The following is an 18,558-nucleotide window of genomic DNA, read 5'->3' on the forward strand; positions in this document are numbered from 1 at the left end:
TATGTGTGTGTGTGTGTGTATGTGTGTGTGTGTCTCTGTGTGTGTGTGTGTGTGTGTGTGTATCTGTGTCTGTGTTTTGGTTTTTTGAGACTCTGTTTCTTAGTAGATATGGAGCCCTTCCTGGATCTGGCTCTGTAGACCAAGTTGGCCTCGAACTCAAAAGATCCTCCTGCTTCTGCCTCCCTAGAGATGGGATTAAAGGGGTGTGCCACAACCACGTGACCATGTTTGTGTTTTTGAGTTGCTTTAACTCTGTGGCACTATTTACATTATTTGCTGTTTATTTACTGGGGGGTCTTGCATGTACCACAATGCATATGTAGAAGTCAGAGAATAAATTCTGTGAGTTGTGGCTTCCAGGGCTTCCAGGGCTCACAATCATCGAGCCAGGGACAAAGGCCCGAGTGCTAACTCATCTGCCAAGGGAACTTTTCTGGTCTCAATGCTGCACTTAAGCATCTGACCTTGACAGGAAATTGTTAAGTGTGCCTAGAAAAAAAGAAGAGGCTGTTTGGTCCTTATGCTCAGAAAAACCATGTCTCTGCTACTCACCCTAATGTCCCAGGAGCTTCACCCACATGCTGTCCCACTGCAGTTTTACCTGGGAGCCCATGGATTGCTTTGCACAGAGGCAGTGCTGGTCTCCAGCTGGTTTGCACCATGCACTTCCTGTAGTGCCATTCCACAAGAAATAAACTCACTGATCGCCCCATTCTTTTTATTCCATCATGAATTATTATGTTAGTGCAACATGATATAATATAATTATACTTAATTTAATTAAAGAGATTTATTGAAAGCACAGGTTTTCAGATTATTCAACTGCTTTCTTTTCATGCACTGTCAAGCTAATTCAGTGGTAATTTTCTCAAGAAATGATAACTTTTACTTGGAATATGGAATCCCAGCTGTAAGTATTGATTGTACCCGTCATGAAATACTATTATTGAAAGCCAGTAGAACCAGCGAGCTCCGTTTTCAGTTTCGCCTGAGCTGCTTGCTGTGCTACCATAGCTTAGCTTCTTCCACACTCAACTACTGTCATTCTCAGCCTGCGACTCTCAAAGCTCCTTCCCAGCTGAAACACGGAGACTCTGCCAACAAAGGCCCCGGAGAGGGAAGACGAGGTTGGTGGACAGACACGAGATGCTTTCCTTCTAGCCTGCTTCTGTTTTGTTTTCTGTTCTTAGCGATGCTCAGTTGGCTTCATCAGTGTGGCAGTAGGCTAGTCCAACAGTGCGAATGGTTACAATTTGGGGTTTTTCTACCAATCCGAAACAATCACCATTGTGACCCCTAACAGACCTCAGCTATAGCCTCTGGCTCTGCCCCACCAAGGGCTTGTTCTCCAAGCCCTTGCGGTATCTATGTGTCATGGTTGAGGCTAAAATGACTCAGCAACACCCAATTCTCCACCTGGCTGTTTGAACACCCCATGCATGTTTCTAGCTTTTTAAGAAGTCCGATCTTTTCCTTTAGTTCTGCAGGTGATTAGTGAAAATTTTGTATTTGCTTCTTAGGTTTCCGGGTCCTGACTGTCAGTTGTGTGTATTAACTTTCTCCTGCTAAGACAATCACCATGGATTCTCCTTGGAGGAACTGGATGCTAAATAATATGTATCTCTGTCAATAACAGCTATCTTTGAGTGGCCCTTGGCATCCAGTCAAAATGATGCCACTGATTTTTACTGTCTGTAAAAATTGTCACTTAAAGATATTTTTGAAATATATATTTTAAAATATATCCCTATATTTTACTAAAATGTTTAAAAATTTAATAAAAGAAAAAGTAGTGTAAACCTTCCTTCTGTCTCCCAATTTCAGATATCCTTGACAGTAAATAAAAATATTTCTATGAGACTTCCCCCAAACCACGTGTTTTTTGGAAGCAGCAAAACATAAGAATCCTCATTAAAGTATTCAGAATCTTTCCTGTCTGGTGGACTAGTATACCATAGGATAGAACTTTTCTGTTCAAGTCTACAAAACTGCTAATGTCATACAGTGGAGGCTACCAACTGAAATTGAATTGTGTATTTATGTTAAATCAAAATGATACAAAATGGGCTTATGTTTAATTTTGGTAGGAAATTAAAGAGTGATGCTAACAGTCAGTAGTCGGCAGATGGAAGGCGCAGAAGCAGAGGGTAGCTATGTGTGGACTCTGAGCATTACTGTCCATCCTGTTGCTCTCAGTGATGAAATGTTTAGATTCGAGTATGTTCTCTCTGTTCCATAGCTACAATCGCCATCTGTTAGTAAAACAAGCTCCAGATGAACTGACAACACAGCATATGAAGAACCTTTGCTTTTTTCCATTGTGGATTTTCTGGGAAGTATGGGATTAACCCCCATTTTGAAGTCAAGACCAAAAGTCTGGCTTTTACTGCTGATGCTTCACAAGGAACTCACAATCACAGGAAGATGGAGAAGAAGCCATTTCTTCTTAGGGAAATCACAAAGTTACCTAGAGAAACTTATGCATTGTTGCCTGTATTCAAAATGTGCCAAGCACTGATTAGAAGCTGAGTATAAAAGAATCACCCGAGGTCGCTAAAGGGATAACACCAATTGGCAAACTAAGCAATAGTGGAGAGACCACCTCGAATGCCCATTCCTGATAATGAACTTGATGTCTATAACCATCCGGGAGCCTTCATCCTGTGACTGATGGAAGCAGAGGCAAACACACAATTAATCACTGAACTGAACCCAAGGAACCCAGTGACAGAGAGAGAGGAGTGATGAGCAAATTGGCAAAGAATGGGCTGGCAAAACCAGCAGAGACAGCTGATCTGAACAGGGGAGAGCTCTTGGACCCCAGACTGACAGTGGGGAGGCCAGCATGGGACTGATCTGGACCCCCCAAATGTGAGTGTCAGCGAGAAGGCCTGGGCAACCTATGGGGCCCTGAGCTGTGGATCAGTGTCTATCCCTGCTATACAAACAGTCTTCGTGTGCCTATAGCACAAAGAGGGATGCTCTCTCAGCCTGGACTCTTAGGGGAGTGCCTGGACCCTACCCAGAGTAAAATGACAGACTCTGATATCCCCTATGTGGAAGGATTTGGCAATAGGGTGGGAGTGTGGGGGGGAAGGGGAGTGCGGGAGGAGGGGAGGGAGAGGGAACTGGGATTGACATGTAAAACAAGCTATTTAAAATTTAAATAAAAAATGATAAAAAAGAATCACCCTTACTCTGCCAAAACAATGACCTTACCACCCTGACGGAGTAGCTGACCGTTATCTGCGGGTTTGCTAAATAGTCCAGAGGGCATCGATGCAGTTCAGTTACAGCAATGGCTTGTGGACTGATCATGTAAAGATGAACATCAGTGGGTTGTATATAAAAATAACTGAGTGACATATCCCAAGAGAGCACCGAAGAACTCTATCCTTTAAAATATACCCACATTTCTCCTTTCTGACCATGAGCTCTCTATGTTATAGTCCAGATCAAACCAAGAGGCAATGTTTTAGCAGAAGAGTCATTTCTTCAATGTCCTAAAAGTAATACCCAAAACACTATCGTGATAAAAATTATTCCATGAATTTTACCACAGTTTCCTCAAGAGAAAGACATTAGGACATACTTTTAATTACAGCTTTGTTGGTGGTGGTTAGCATTGTCTTCTAGAAAGAACTGAAGGTAAGAATCTAGCTGGGCATGGTGGCACATACCTTTAATTCCAGCACATGGGAGGTGGATGGGTCACGGAGTTTGCCTCTAGCCTGATCAACATAATAAATTCTAGGACAGCCCAGGCTACACAGGAAGACCCTGGTCCAAACATACAAGTGTGTGAACACTTAAGTGAATGCACACACACACACACACACACACACACACACACACAATTCTCATGTGCTGAAACTGTAAGTTAATTTGGGAAGGATGACTAGCCCCATCTAAGAATCTAACACATCTTGCAATTTGCCAGTGAACTGAAATTTTACTTTATTTCCTCACTGAGTTAGAAGACCAATTGTTGAACATTGTTACTAATCTTTTCAATCCGCTAATGATGTTCATTCATGACTTCAGAATCAACTGTAGTCTCCAAGCATTTAGTGAAAAAAATCTCAAGTAATTGGTTAACTTTTACCTCTGATGTTCTTGCCATGCTTTGAGGTAGTTTGGGGGTAGTATACAGATACACTTCAGAGGGGTCTAACAATGTCTAACCAAGAGCACTTTACCTATGTCCTTGGGTTTTTTCTTGGTTTCTACTCAATTTTTGGTTCCTTGTTTGATTGGTTAAAGAAATAAAAATAGACCTTGCAAATTGCTTTTGTGTTTTGTCTTGTTTATACTATCACTGTAGAGTTAAATGTTCATCTGGTAACCACATAGCAAAATACATAAGTGAAAAAAAATGAGTCACCACTTCAAATGCAATAAGCAAACATGAATATGAATATGACCTTGGATTTGACCTCAGTGAAGCTTAGAGCATCATCTCAGCTTCAGGTGAGTAAACTGAGACTAAGGAATTATGTAGATCACAGGCTACTTAAACACAGAATTTAAGACAAAATGCATTTCCTGGCGTTTAATCCCATCAAAATGCTGTCTTTCGGCAGAAACCACTTTTAAAATTTAAACATGAGCACAATAGTCAAATAGGAGCCAAAATATATATTTGACATTGTTTACATAAAATAGCCACATTATAATTAAGTCAAGCATTCGCTGCTGGCCGGACTCACCACTATGGCTTACACCCCACTCCATTCCTTGGATGCCCCTTTTCTCTTGCTGGACTCCATCCTTTTGCAATTCTCTCTGAAAGAATCTGTAAGAGGTAAAAATCTGTTAGTATTTGTCCAAGCATTGTAAATTTTATCTTTACAATAAGTGATTATTTACTGTGGTACAGAGACAGGGGTTGAACTCTTATTTTCCAGAATATATGAACATATCTTATTACCTTCTAATATGAATGTTCATATAGGAAACCTATAGCCCATTTAATGGTCACATTCCAGGGAATCTTTACAATGAACACCACTTAAGTTATCTAACTTTAACCTAGAGTCACTCTACACACAATTTTGAATTCTTGTCTTGTACAAGATGTGGCAAAGAGAGTGAGGGCTAGAAGTTGGAGCACTGGCCTCTCAGGAAACTCGTGGAATTGAAGGACATTGTCAGGAGGCATTGTTTTCAAGTTCATATGAAAATGCTTGACGGGGCAGAGAAGGCGCTGGGTGTGTTCAGCATTCAGTTTTTTCTTATTCCTCCTGTTCACCAATCTGGATCAACATCTGGTTCAAATCAGCTGAGCATCCATGGCTGTCAGTGATTACAGAGCCCAGTGCTGGCATCCATGATCTTCATCAACATCCCAACCCAAAGTCACTTCACATGCAATCTTCTAGCATCAAAGACGAAAAAAATCAGTGCTGCTATCTATACGTTTCAAAAATTTAAAAAAATCAGTGCTGCTATCTATACGTTTCAAAAATTTAAAGTTAAAACTTTAAAAATCTAATGCTGCTGTGAAGAGAAGAGACACACACACACACGATGAAGAAAAGTTTCTCACTAAATTAAAAATATCTGAAAACCATAAAGAACCCTTTTGAGTTCATAAGACTAGATGTAACATATTTTAATAAAACAAATAAGCTTATATTCAATTTGGGGGTACATATAAAGAAAGGCTACATTTGTCCCCAACGATAGTTTGGATAACAGGCCAGATAATTTAAGAAAATGCTATCGAAATTACATATTTTTTAATCCTATTCTGAGCATTAAAAGTTCTTCCTAGAGGAAGGTAGGATTTTTCAAGGACAAATTTACATGTTTTAACAGAAGGCTGCAAAAAGTGCTTCTGAAAATCTTTACAAAGCTAGCCCCCAAAGGATGTGAGGGCCACGGGTGACTTTCAGTTGCTGATGAGAGAAAAATCAATTCTTGCCATCTTGTCTCCTTACAGAGGCAAGGGTTCTGGAGATAAGGGTTGCAGAAACACTCCTTGAAAATGTTAATGTGTGGAGGAATGACTTACTGTGATGGGAGGCTTGACTTAGTTTTTGGTTTTACACTGACTCTCGGGTTTCACTGCAGTGATGAGACTGGACTGGTTTGCAAAGCCTGGAGAGAAGCATGGTCCCCCTGCCTTAGTCAAGTATATTCACCCAAGGCTATAGTGAAGGGTCTATGTTACTGGGCATAAGGAGTTGTTTCACAGCGGAGAAAAAAACTCTACCTTAACATTCTTTATTTGGTGATCGGTTTCTTCCTCCCAAGTGAGTATAATGTTCATTTTCCACTTTCAAAATCTCCCTTTAAGAATTTTGATCAGAGCCTTCATCCTAAACTGATGGAAGCAGAAGCAGACACCCACAGCTAAGCACTGAACTGAACTCCTGGAATCCAGATGTAGAGAGGGAGGAATGACGAGCAAAGGGGTGAAGACCAGACTGAGGAAACCCACAAAAACAGTTGACACAAACAAGGGGGAGCTCATGATCCCCATACTGACACTTGGGAAGCCAGCATAGGACTGAACCTGGCCCCCTGAATGTGGGTGTCAGTTAGGAGGCCAGGGCAGTCTATGGGGCCTCTAGTAGTGGAACAGTATTTATCCCTAGTATACAAATGGACTTTGGGAGCCCATTTCACACAGAGGGATACTCTCTCAGCCTAGACACACAGGGGAGAGACTAGGCCCTGCCCCAAATGATGGGATAGACTTTGATGATCACCCAGGGAAGGACTCACCCTCCCTGGGGAGCAGACAGCAGATGGGATGGAGGGTTGGAAGGGGCATGGGGAGATGGCAGGGAGAAGAAACAGGAATTGATGTGTAAAATAAGATTGTTTCTAATTTAAGTAAAAAAAATCAAGAGAAAAAAGAATTTTGATCTTATTCATAGCGGTGCTGAAGGTAAAAAGGGACCAGAGTTTCTGTCTTGAGGTTTGGTTCCTTATTACAGATAACAAACATCCCTCCTTGCTTTTCTATGTAATACAAACCCGTGAAGCCAGTCTCATTGAGAATGGAAATACTTTACCTCTATCCCAGTTACACTCTTGGCAGAGGAAAGCCTTTATGTCAGTCATGCATCACATTCCTCTCTGAGCCCCAGCTCTTGGTTATCTGGATGGAGGTGATAAGTAAATGCTCCTCTGATGTCGGTTCCAAGTGAGTAATGTGTACTGTATTATTCACTTGGAACCAAATACGCCATCTGTTTCTTTTTACCAAAACCATGTGGCTGTTACATGGAAGTCAGCTGTTTGCTGGCATTGCTGAATTACTCTTTTTGATTAACACTGAGGCAACTTTAAAATCTTTAAAATGCTCCCCCCAAGAAAGTCTTTATTGCTCTTAGTTGTTTTGTTTTGTTTGTCTTCTCTTTTAGGTAGTGGAGAATTGAAAAACTGTCAGGTTGGAGTAGCACAGTATCCAAGTTACATATGACTGTGGTGTCATTAATCAGCTCTCGTTATTTCTGTCTCTTAAAGCCCTCATCTCAGCACATGGCAGAGCGAGAAAGCTTACTGGTGGGCCCAGGAGGATGCTGTGGGGTTGAGAGCGTCCTCCACCCTTCTCCAGTCACCAGGAGGATGCTGTGGGATTGAGAGCGTCCTCCACCCTTCTCCAGTCACCAGGAGGATGCGGTGGGGATTGAGAGCGTCCTCCACCCTTCTCCAGTCACCAGGAGGATGCTTGGGGTTGAGAGCGTTCTCCACCCTTCTCCAGTCACCAGGAGGATGCTGTGGGGTTGAGAGCGTCCTCCACCCTTCTCCAGTCACCAGGAGGATGCTGTGGGGTTGAGAGCGTCCTCCACCCTTCTCCAGTCACCAGGAGGATGCTGTGGGGTTGAGAGCGTCCTCCACCCTTCTCCAGTCACCAGGAGGATGCGGTGGGGATTGAGAGCGTCCTCCACCCTTCTCCAGTCACCAGGAGGATGCTGTGGGATTGAGAGCGTCCTCCACCCTTCTCCAGTCACCAGGAGGATGCTTGGGGTTGAGAGCGTCCTCCACCCTTCTCCAGTCACCAGGAGGATGCTTGGGGTTGAGAGCGTCCTCCACCCTTCTCCAGTCACCAGGAGGATGCTGTGGGGATTGAGAGCGTCCTCCACCCTTCTCCAGTCACCAGGAGGATGCTGTGGGGTTGAGAGCGTCCTCCACCCTTCTCCAGTCACCAGGAGGATGCTTGGGGTTGAGAGCGTCCTCCACCCTTCTCCAGTCACCAGGAGGATGCTTGGGGTTGAGAGCGTCCTCCACCCTTCTCCAGTCACCAGGAGGATGCTTGGGGTTGAGAGCGTCCTCCACCCTTCTCCAGTCACCAGGAGGATGCGGTGGGGATTGAGAGCGTCCTCCACCCTTCTCCAGTCACCAGGAGGATGCTGTGGGGTTGAGAGCGTCCTCCACCCTTCTCCAGTCACCAGGAGGATGCGGTGGGGATTGAGAGCGTCCTCCACCCTTCTCCAGTCACCAGGAGGATGCTGTGGGGTTGAGAGCGTCCTCCACCCTTCTCCAGTCACCAGGAGGATGCTTGGGGTTGAGAGCGTCCTCCACCCTTCTCCAGTCACCAGGAGGATGCTTGGGGTTGAGAGCGTCCTCCACCCTTCTCCAGTCACCAGGAGGATGCTGTGGGATTGAGAGCGTCCTCCACCCTTCTCCAGTCACCAGGAGGATGCGGTGGGGATTGAGAGCGTCCTCCACCCTTCTCCAGTCACCAGGAGGATGCTGTGGGGTTGAGAGCGTCCTCCACCCTTCTCCAGTCACCAGGAGGATGCTTGGGGTTGAGAGCGTCCTCCACCCTTCTCCAGTCACCAGGAGGATGCGGTGGGGATTGAGAGCGTCCTCCACCCTTCTCCAGTCACCAGGAGGATGCTGTGGGATTGAGAGCGTCCTCCACCCTTCTCCAGTCACCAGGAGGATGCTGTGGGGTTGAGAGCGTCCTCCACCCTTCTCCAGTCACCAGGAGGATGCTGTGGGGTTGAGAGCGTCCTCCACCCTTCTCCAGTCACCAGGAGGATGCTGTGGGATTGAGAGCGTCCTCCACCCTTCTCCAGTCACCAGGAGGATGCTGTGGGATTGAGAGCGTCCTCCACCCTTCTCCAGTCACCAGGAGGATGCTTGGGGTTGAGAGCGTCCTCCACCCTTCTCCAGTCACCAGGAGGATGCTTGGGGTTGAGAGCGTTCTCCACCCTTCTCCAGTCACCAGGAGGATGCTTGGGGTTGAGAGCGTCCTCCACCCTTCTCCAGTCACCAGGAGGATGCTGTGGGGTTGAGAGCGTCCTCCACCCTTCTCCAGTCACCAGGAGGATGCTGTGGGATTGAGAGCGTTCTCCACCCTTCTCCAGTCACCAGGAGGATGCTTGGGGTTGAGAGCGTTCTCCACCCTTCTCCAGTCACCAGGAGGATGCTGTGGGGATTGAGAGCGTCCTCCACCCTTCTCCAGTCACCAGGAGGATGCTGTGGGGTTGAGAGCGTCCTCCACCCTTCTCCAGTCACCAGGAGGATGCTGTGGGGTTGAGAGCGTCCTCCACCCTTCTCCAGTCACCAGGAGGATGCAGTGGGATTGAGAGCGTCCTCCACCCTTCTCCAGTCACCAGGAGGATGCTGTGGGGTTGAGAGCGTCCTCCACCCTTCTCCAGTCACCAGGAGGATGCTGTGGGGTTGAGAGCGTCCTCCACCCTTCTCCAGTCACCAGGAGGATGCTGTGGGGTTGAGAGCGTCCTCCACCCTTCTCCAGTCACCAGGAGGATGCTGTGGGATTGAGAGCGTCCTCCACCCTTCTCCAGTCACCAGGAGGATGCTGTGGGGTTGAGAGCGTCCTCCACCCTTCTCCAGTCACCAGGAGGATGCTGTGGGGGTTGAGAGCGTCCTCCACCCTTCTCCAGTCACCAGGAGGATGCTGTGGGATTGAGAGCGTCCTCCACCCTTCTCCAGTCACCAGGAGGATGCTGTGGGGTTGAGAGCGTCCTCCACCCTTCTCCAGTCACCAGGAGGATGCTGTGGGGTTGAGAGCGTCCTCCACCCTTCTCCAGTCACCAGGAGGATGCTGTGGGGATTGAGAGCGTCCTCCACCCTTCTCCAGTCACCAGGAGGATGCTGTGGGATTGAGAGCGTCCTCCACCCTTCTCCAGTCACCAGGAGGATGCTTGGGGTTGAGAGCGTCCTCCACCCTTCTCCAGTCACCAGGAGGATGCTGTGGGGATTGAGAGCGTCCTCCACCCTTCTCCAGTCACCAGGAGGATGCTGTGGGATTGAGAGCGTCCTCCACCCTTCTCCAGTCACCAGGAGGATGCGGTGGGGATTGAGAGCGTCCTCCACCCTTCTCCAGTCACCAGGAGGATGCTTGGGGTTGAGAGCGTCCTCCACCCTTCTCCAGTCACCAGGAGGATGCTTGGGGTTGAGAGCGTCCTCCACCCTTCTCCAGTCACCAGGAGGATGCTGTGGGGTTGAGAGCGTCCTCCACCCTTCTCCAGTCACCAGGAGGATGCTGTGGGGTTGAGAGCGTCCTCCACCCTTCTCCAGTCACCAGGAGGATGCTGTGGGGTTGAGAGCGTCCTCCACCCTTCTCCAGTCACCAGGAGGATGCTGTGGGGTTGAGAGCGTTCTCCACCCTTCTCCAGTCACCAGGAGGATGCTGTGGGGTTGAGAGCGTCCTCCACCCTTCTCCAGTCACCAGGAGGATGCGGTGGGGTTGAGAGCGTCCTCCACCCTTCTCCAGTCACCAGGAGGATGCTGTGGGGTTGAGAGCGTCCTCCACCCTTCTCCAGTCACCAGGAGGATGCTGTGGGGTTGAGAGCGTCCTCCACCCTTCTCCAGTCACCAGGAGGATGCTGTGGGGATTGAGAGCGTCCTCCACCCTTCTCCAGTCACCAGGAGGATGCTGTGGGATTGAGAGCGTCCTCCACCCTTCTCCAGTCACCAGGAGGATGCGGTGGGGATTGAGAGCTTTCTCCACCCTTCTCCAGTCACCAGGAGGATGCTGTGGGATTGAGAGCGTCCTCCACCCTTCTCCAGTCACCAGGAGGATGCTTGGGGTTGAGAGCGTCCTCCACCCTTCTCCAGTCACCAGGAGGATGCTGTGGGATTGAGAGCGTCCTCCACCCTTCTCCAGTCACCAGGAGGATGCTGTGGGGTTGAGAGCGTCCTCCACCCTTCTCCAGTCACCAGGAGGATGCTTGGGGTTGAGAGCGTCCTCCACCCTTCTCCAGTCACCAGGAGGATGCTGTGGGGTTGAGAGCGTCCTCCACCCTTCTCCAGTCACCAGGAGGATGCTGTGGGGTTGAGAGCGTCCTCCACCCTTCTCCAGTCACCAGGAGGATGCTGTGGGGTTGAGAGCGTCCTCCACCCTTCTCCAGTCACCAGGAGGATGCGGTGGGGATTGAGAGCGTTCTCCACCCTTCTCCAGTCACCAGGAGGATGCTGTGGGATTGAGAGCGTCCTCCACCCTTCTCCAGTCACCAGGAGGATGCTTGGGGTTGAGAGCGTCCTCCACCCTTCTCCAGTCACCAGGAGGATGCTGTGGGATTGAGAGCGTCCTCCACCCTTCTCCAGTCACCAGGAGGATGCTGTGGGGATTGAGAGCGTCCTCCACCCTTCTCCAGTCACCAGGAGGATGCTTGGGGTTGAGAGCGTTCTCCACCCTTCTCCAGTCACCAGGAGGATGCTGTGGGGTTGAGAGCGTCCTCCACCCTTCTCCAGTCACCAGGAGGATGCTGTGGGGATTGAGAGCGTCCTCCACCCTTCTCCAGTCACCAGGAGGATGCTGTGGGGTTGAGAGCGTCCTCCACCCTTCTCCAGTCACCAGGAGGATGCTGTGGGGTTGAGAGCGTCCTCCACCCTTCTCCAGTCACCAGGAGGATGCTGTGGGGATTGAGAGCGTCCTCCACCCTTCTCCAGTCACCAGGAGGATGCTGTGGGATTGAGAGCGTCCTCCACCCTTCTCCAGTCACCAGGAGGATGCGGTGGGGATTGAGAGCGTTCTCCACCCTTCTCCAGTCACCAGGAGGATGCTGTGGGATTGAGAGCGTCCTCCACCCTTCTCCAGTCACCAGGAGGATGCTTGGGGTTGAGAGCGTCCTCCACCCTTCTCCAGTCACCAGGAGGATGCTGTGGGATTGAGAGCGTCCTCCACCCTTCTCCAGTCACCAGGAGGATGCTGTGGGGTTGAGAGCGTCCTCCACCCTTCTCCAGTCACCAGGAGGATGCTTGGGGTTGAGAGCGTCCTCCACCCTTCTCCAGTCACCAGGAGGATGCTGTGGGGTTGAGAGCGTCCTCCACCCTTCTCCAGTCACCAGGAGGATGCTGTGGGGTTGAGAGCGTCCTCCACCCTTCTCCAGTCACCAGGAGGATGCTGTGGGGTTGAGAGCGTCCTCCACCCTTCTCCAGTCACCAGGAGGATGCGGTGGGGATTGAGAGCGTTCTCCACCCTTCTCCAGTCACCAGGAGGATGCTGTGGGATTGAGAGCGTCCTCCACCCTTCTCCAGTCACCAGGAGGATGCTTGGGTTTGAGAGCGTCCTCCACCCTTCTCCAGTCACCAGGAGGATGCTGTGGGATTGAGAGCGTCCTCCACCCTTCTCCAGTCACCAGGAGGATGCTGTGGGGATTGAGAGCGTCCTCCACCCTTCTCCAGTCACCAGGAGGATGCTTGGGGTTGAGAGCGTTCTCCACCCTTCTCCAGTCACCAGGAGGATGCTGTGGGGTTGAGAGCGTCCTCCACCCTTCTCCAGTCACCAGGAGGATGCTGTGGGGTTGAGAGCGTCCTCCACCCTTCTCCAGTCACCAGGAGGATGCTGTGGGGTTGAGAGCGTCCTCCACCCTTCTCCAGTCACCAGGAGGATGCGGTGGGGATTGAGAGCGTTCTCCACCCTTCTCCAGTCACCAGGAGGATGCTTGGGGTTGAGAGCGTCCTCCACCCTTCTCCAGTCACCAGGAGGATGCTGTGGGATTGAGAGCGTCCTCCACCCTTCTCCAGTCACCAGGAGGATGCTGTGGGGATTGAGAGCGTCCTCCACCCTTCTCCAGTCACCAGGAGGATGCTGTGGGGTTGAGAGCGTCCTCCACCCTTCTCCAGTCACCAGGAGGATGCTGTGGGGATTGAGAGCGTCCTCCACCCTTCTCCAGTCACCAGGAGGATGCTGTGGGGTTGAGAGCGTCCTCCACCCTTCTCCAGTCACCAGGAGGATGCTGTGGGATTGAGAGCGTCCTCCACCCTTCTCCAGTCACCAGGAGGATGCGGTGGGGATTGAGAGCGTCCTCCACCCTTCTCCAGTCACCAGGAGGATGCTGTGGGGTTGAGAGCATCCTCCACCCTTCTCCAGTCATCAACACTTCCCGTCTCTATCCTCTACCAACTTCCTCTTTTCTGTTGTCATCTTCTTGCACAAATCTCATTTGAAATGCCCAAGCTTCTCTGATGGGCTTATCTAATGCCAAGAACACAAAATCTTTTCAGTTGGAATGGAATTTAGCCTCATTACCAGGTTATCATTATTTGTTTGTTCGTGGCTCACAAGCCATGTACTTTTATCAATAAAACTTTAGGGGGTCATAACCACATTCGTTCTTTATGTTGGGTGTCTGTGGCTACATTCATGCTCCAGTGGCTGATTTGAGTAACAACGAAGCTTAAAGTGTTTAGTAATTATCCTTTTTAAAAGACAGATTTACTAGAGCACAGTCAATGGTCCTCACACTATGTACTTGGTGTTTTCTTTTATTTTCTGCATGACCTTTCCGCTACTCTGCTTTCTCATCTGTGAATTCAGGATAGAAATAGAACTGGTCTCAGGGAGTTTTGTAAGGATGACGTGAGGAAATGCAATTGAAGCACTTAGCATTGAGTCTGGGCAAACACTCAATAGACAGTGATGTTAGAGCCTGACGTCTTATTTGACGCTGTTGGCATTAACTCCTATGATGCAGCTTAGAATAGAAGACTTGTGGGGCTCAACTCATACATGTCACTACTTGTGGTATTTTAAGCTAGTTATTCTTCTTTGCTTTTTTTCTACACAATGGGAACAATGAAAACTATTGTAAAAACCAAAAAAAAATATTAAGGAGTTTATGAAGACCTCCAGCAACAAGAAAACATGGAAAACAACAGCTTGAGGATCAGAAGAACAGCTTCCCAACTGCTAGGGGTAAAAAGAAATAAAATCCACTCAGTGTTTTAAAGTAAGTGATTATTAAAACAGAATAATGTACTTAAGCAAATTATCAACTAAATGTGAGATTGAATAATGACCTTTGGGGAATGAAAATGACTGATTGTAAAACACCCCCAAAACCTCCTGTAAATTGTCAACCATCCTTGCCATGTGCTAAATAAGAAAACTGCAAGTAAACTATGACCAGGAGAGGATTATGGTATCTGGGGGAGATTCTGAGAGGTGAATTTGGGGGTGGGGATGTTTACTCTTCTGGGATCCCCTCATTAAAGCAAGAGCCAATGGCATACACTTAACAGAATTTAAAGACAACTTCTACAACAAGCCTTGGCAACAAATTTGATTAACTAAGGGAAAAGTTGGTGGATTTCAGGATATTTTCAAAGGAGATCTAGAACCAATCAAAATGCTTTTCAAAACAGTACACAGTAGGACAAAAAGTCAGTGGGATGTAAGAGAATAGTAGCACGTAGGGAGCAAAAAGAAGGGAAAACAGTGAAGCAGATACAAGATGAAGTCAAATTAGCAATGATTCCAGAACAGGAGAGCATTAAACAACATGGTCAGGAATGCTATAGCAAGTGCAGATAAGGTTCTGAAAGATGAGGGTGACAGAGGTCTTGGAGTGAATTAGGCAAAAGTAGGCACAGTATAGCAGAGACACTGAAATGATTTGAGAGACCATGAAAAGCTGTTGAGAGATCATGTACATCCTCTTGAGAGAAAAGTCAGTAAGGAAAGCAGGATTCCATCCAGATAGACATGTACGAGGATGAGCACTCAGAGTCAGGCAGTGTGGTGAGAGTTGACACTGGACACTTCTGAACATACAGGAGGCGCTTTCCTTAGCAGAAGTTTGAGTGTAGATTCCAACCAAATACCTGGAAGCTTACGAAAGGTTATGATGATTGAACTTCCCTCCTAAGAGATGATTTCACTGGTTAAAGGAGGTTCTGAAGATCAGGTTTTATTGTGTTTTTTGTTTGCCTGAATTTTAGGTTTTATTTAACATTCAACACATCAGGGATCCTTATCTTGGCACATAGAAAATGAGGGGTTGGTCAATATAATTCAGAGACATATAGCAGACCTGGCATTTGCTACCATCTCAGTCCATCTAAGAAATAGTAGAAGATGTTGGCATTAGCAATGATGGGTAGTTTAAATTTCAGGATATTAATTAACAGGAGCTTGCTTCTATTCACTATGTATAATAAAAGCTCAGACCATCACTGAGAATAAATGGAAGGTGATTTAAGTCTGGACTGATTAGCACAATGCAGTAAGCTGGAGTGGACATTGATATATATATGTCAATCATCTTAGCCAACCCATATGAAGCCAGGAACTGATTTGTGTATACTTTTGGTTTTGTCATAGTATAAAAGAAGTGTATAGAACTTATCTAACCCAGAAAATTGTGGATTTATTCCTTTTCGTGTCCTAATCCTGGCGTCTATGGTGTGATATCAGTAATACCAACCTGTACGGATTCAATCAGTAGCATAAAAGACATAGAACCCACATTTTGCCTCCTGGCTTCCCATTGTGATACGAAGTTCTGATATGTACTTCCTACAGGGCAGAGTCTTCTGAGCTTTCTGTAGATTTAAGTCGCTTGTGATTGAGGTGGGCTATTTAGTTCACTGACTGAATTTGCTACCAATTTGAGTCTCCATGATGAGCATCCCCATTCCGTTCTCATGTACTTTTTATTCTGTAAGGGACTGAAGCTGGGGCAAATCTAGCAGATTGGGTATAGTAGGGAGATAAAGATCATTTTCAAAAAGAGCCTAACATTGTCTTTACAGAAACTACCCTCAAGGGGTGCACACAGGCAGATTTAATGCGCCACAAAATCATTCTGGGACAGACGCAGGGTGTTAGGATGTTTCTGATTCCCTGCCTTTCAAGGACAAGGAAAACTTATAATGATTTTAGAACAGAGAGCAGAGGACAATGCCCCCAAGCAAGGCATGTGATGAAAATAATTAGGAAGCTGCCAGCAAGCAACTCTCCTTAGAGAATTTAGAGGCTTCCCCTGTAACGATCATATAATATAACAGGGTTGGAAAAGAAAGTTAGCCAACAGTGCGCAGCAGAAGAAAACATGCAGGCCATGAGCAGAGTAGTGGAGGTGCCTCAATAGCAAAGTTTTCTCTTCCTTCTTCCACAAGTGAGAAAGCTGGACCCCAGGAGTCAGCAGGACGCTGCCGAGGCACTATGTGCTTCTTTTCTTTTATATTTCACTTTGTTTTATTTTGGGGATTATACTATCATCACAGCATTTCTCCCTTCCCTTTCCTCCATCTGAACATGTACTCTTCCTGGCTCCCTGTCCATTTCACAGCCTTTTTAGAGGAGGTTCAGTAAAGTGCTTGCCTGGCAAGCACGAAGGCCTGCCTCAGCCTCAGAAACCATGGGACGAAATGCTGGGCATGCTGGTGTACACTTGCATTCACAGCAGTAGGGAGGACCTGGGCAGTGAGCCTTGCCTCATCAATGAGCCACAGGTCATGAGACGCTGTTTCAAAAAGCAAGATGGATGGGCTCGTCCTGTAAGCACATGTATGTACGTACACATGCACCCATACACACACACACACACACACACACACACACAAACACACACACAACTACTGTTGTAGAAATAGGGTTCCAAGCATGAGGTTTAGATTCATAGTAAAACAGAGATGGAAACAGAGGAGGACTGCAGACCAAGAGCTGATTCTAGGAGGAGGAGAATGTCAGACATTTAGCAACGGAAGTTCGTATGCTTGGAACTCAAGAGTTGGGTCCAGAAGGTCAGAAAACATATTTAGAATGCACTTTCATAATTGTCTCATTTGACAAAAAATAAAAATACAAATAGGAAGTTAAGAAAAGAGACTGTAATCTAAGAACAAAGCATAAACTCAGGTTACATGATTCTCGAAGTGATGTTGAGGCTTATTAAAGTCAGACTTGATTGGAGCTGTGAAGGAGTTGCTGGAAACAGCTATGTTGTACATTTCATCACTTTAAATACCCATGTTAACAAACTTAATGGAATGAGTTTCTTTCATACCCTCTCCAAGTTGATTGTGGTAAGATGTAGAGTAGATGGCTTCAAAAAGAAATCACTGACATGACTTTTAAGGACCATCAGAGTTAATATTTATGGTTTCTAATGTGACACTGAAAGCATATAGGATGTGGACATTTTAAATGGAGTACTGTTTCCAAACAAGAGACTATACTCTCCTTAGGTGAAATTCAATATGCATTCACCCTACTTAAACTTACTTAACCTCCACTGGCAAATGTGAGGATTTTCTTCTCAGAACATTCATTGAAAGAGCTCTGGTGCTGTGCTAATGGAATATTATTTTGTTTACATTTGCACTCATCTTCATTTTGCTCTTCATTCCACCGACAGTGACCAAACAAAGCTCATTTTATAAATTCAGAGGTTTCTGTGGGTTATTTAATGCTGTATAATAAGCAAACTGATATTCTCTGAGCAGCATAGGAATAATACAAAAAGCAAATGAATAAATAAATAAATAAACTTGATGTAACATACAAATTACTGCTGCTATTAAACAAATCAGATTTCTTAGTAACGATTTAGGGTCATTCCAGTCTACTGTCAAACAGTGCAGCAAATCTACACTCTCAGTATTGTTCTCAAGCATATGATTCAAGTTTGTTTTCAAATGAGTTTTAAAATGTTCAAAGCTGGAACATTAAACTTCAGTATGTATCCTTTTATCCCTTGGTGTTGCACAGCTACCAGAGTTAGTTATTTTAATTACTCACAAAAATAGATCGTAGTTGGACAACACAAAGGCATGACCCACTGAATTGAAAGTAACAAATGCTGAAAAATCCTCTCAGCATTTGTGTTTAATTTGTTCTTGCTACCCAGCTATCGTTCAGCTCTCTGGATGGATGCTATGTCCTTCGTTCTCCTCATTAGGCAAGCATTCACGATATTGTTTGCAAACTGAGTCTTTGATGTTGGAATGGCTTCAGATGACCTCATCTCCTACTGAGTATAGAAATTATATTAATAAGGATATGGTACATTATACTGCAGTAATAAATTGACCCCAAATCTCGGTGGATTAATGCAATGAATATGTTTTCCTCACTCTGTCTAAAATTAGTCAGCCTGGAGCTTTGCTTCACAAAGTCACTGAGGATGTTGGAGCTTCTATCACAATGTAGCACTATCACTCAAATCTAAAACTAAAAAATCAATCACTACAGAATATTCTATGAATATATCAAGAATACAGACTGAAATACTCTTACTTGCACTTCAAGTATTTTTGCCAAGGGAATCTAGAAGACCCAGGAAGAGGAAAATGCAGGTAAACAGAGAGTATCATTGTTATGTTAAGATTACTATCCCTAAG

At 46.5% G+C, this 18,558-nt stretch overlaps 1 protein-coding gene across 1 annotated transcript in view; it reads right to left on the reverse strand.

Moving 5' to 3' along the window:
- The window catches only part of Kcnn2 (potassium calcium-activated channel subfamily N member 2), a 358,787-nt gene that overhangs the window by 239,215 nt on the left and 101,014 nt on the right, over positions 1 to 18,558 (reverse strand). The window contains exon 2 of the mRNA XM_040741849.1: positions 4,710 to 4,795. The gene's annotated coding sequence lies outside the window, so the exon portion shown is untranslated. The remainder of the gene's footprint in view (positions 1 to 4,709; positions 4,796 to 18,558) is intronic.

This window comes from Mesocricetus auratus, unplaced genomic scaffold (genome assembly GCF_017639785.1).
Source record: "Mesocricetus auratus isolate SY011 unplaced genomic scaffold, BCM_Maur_2.0 Super-Scaffold_6730, whole genome shotgun sequence".
Classification (NCBI taxonomy): domain Eukaryota; kingdom Metazoa; phylum Chordata; class Mammalia; order Rodentia; family Cricetidae; genus Mesocricetus; species Mesocricetus auratus.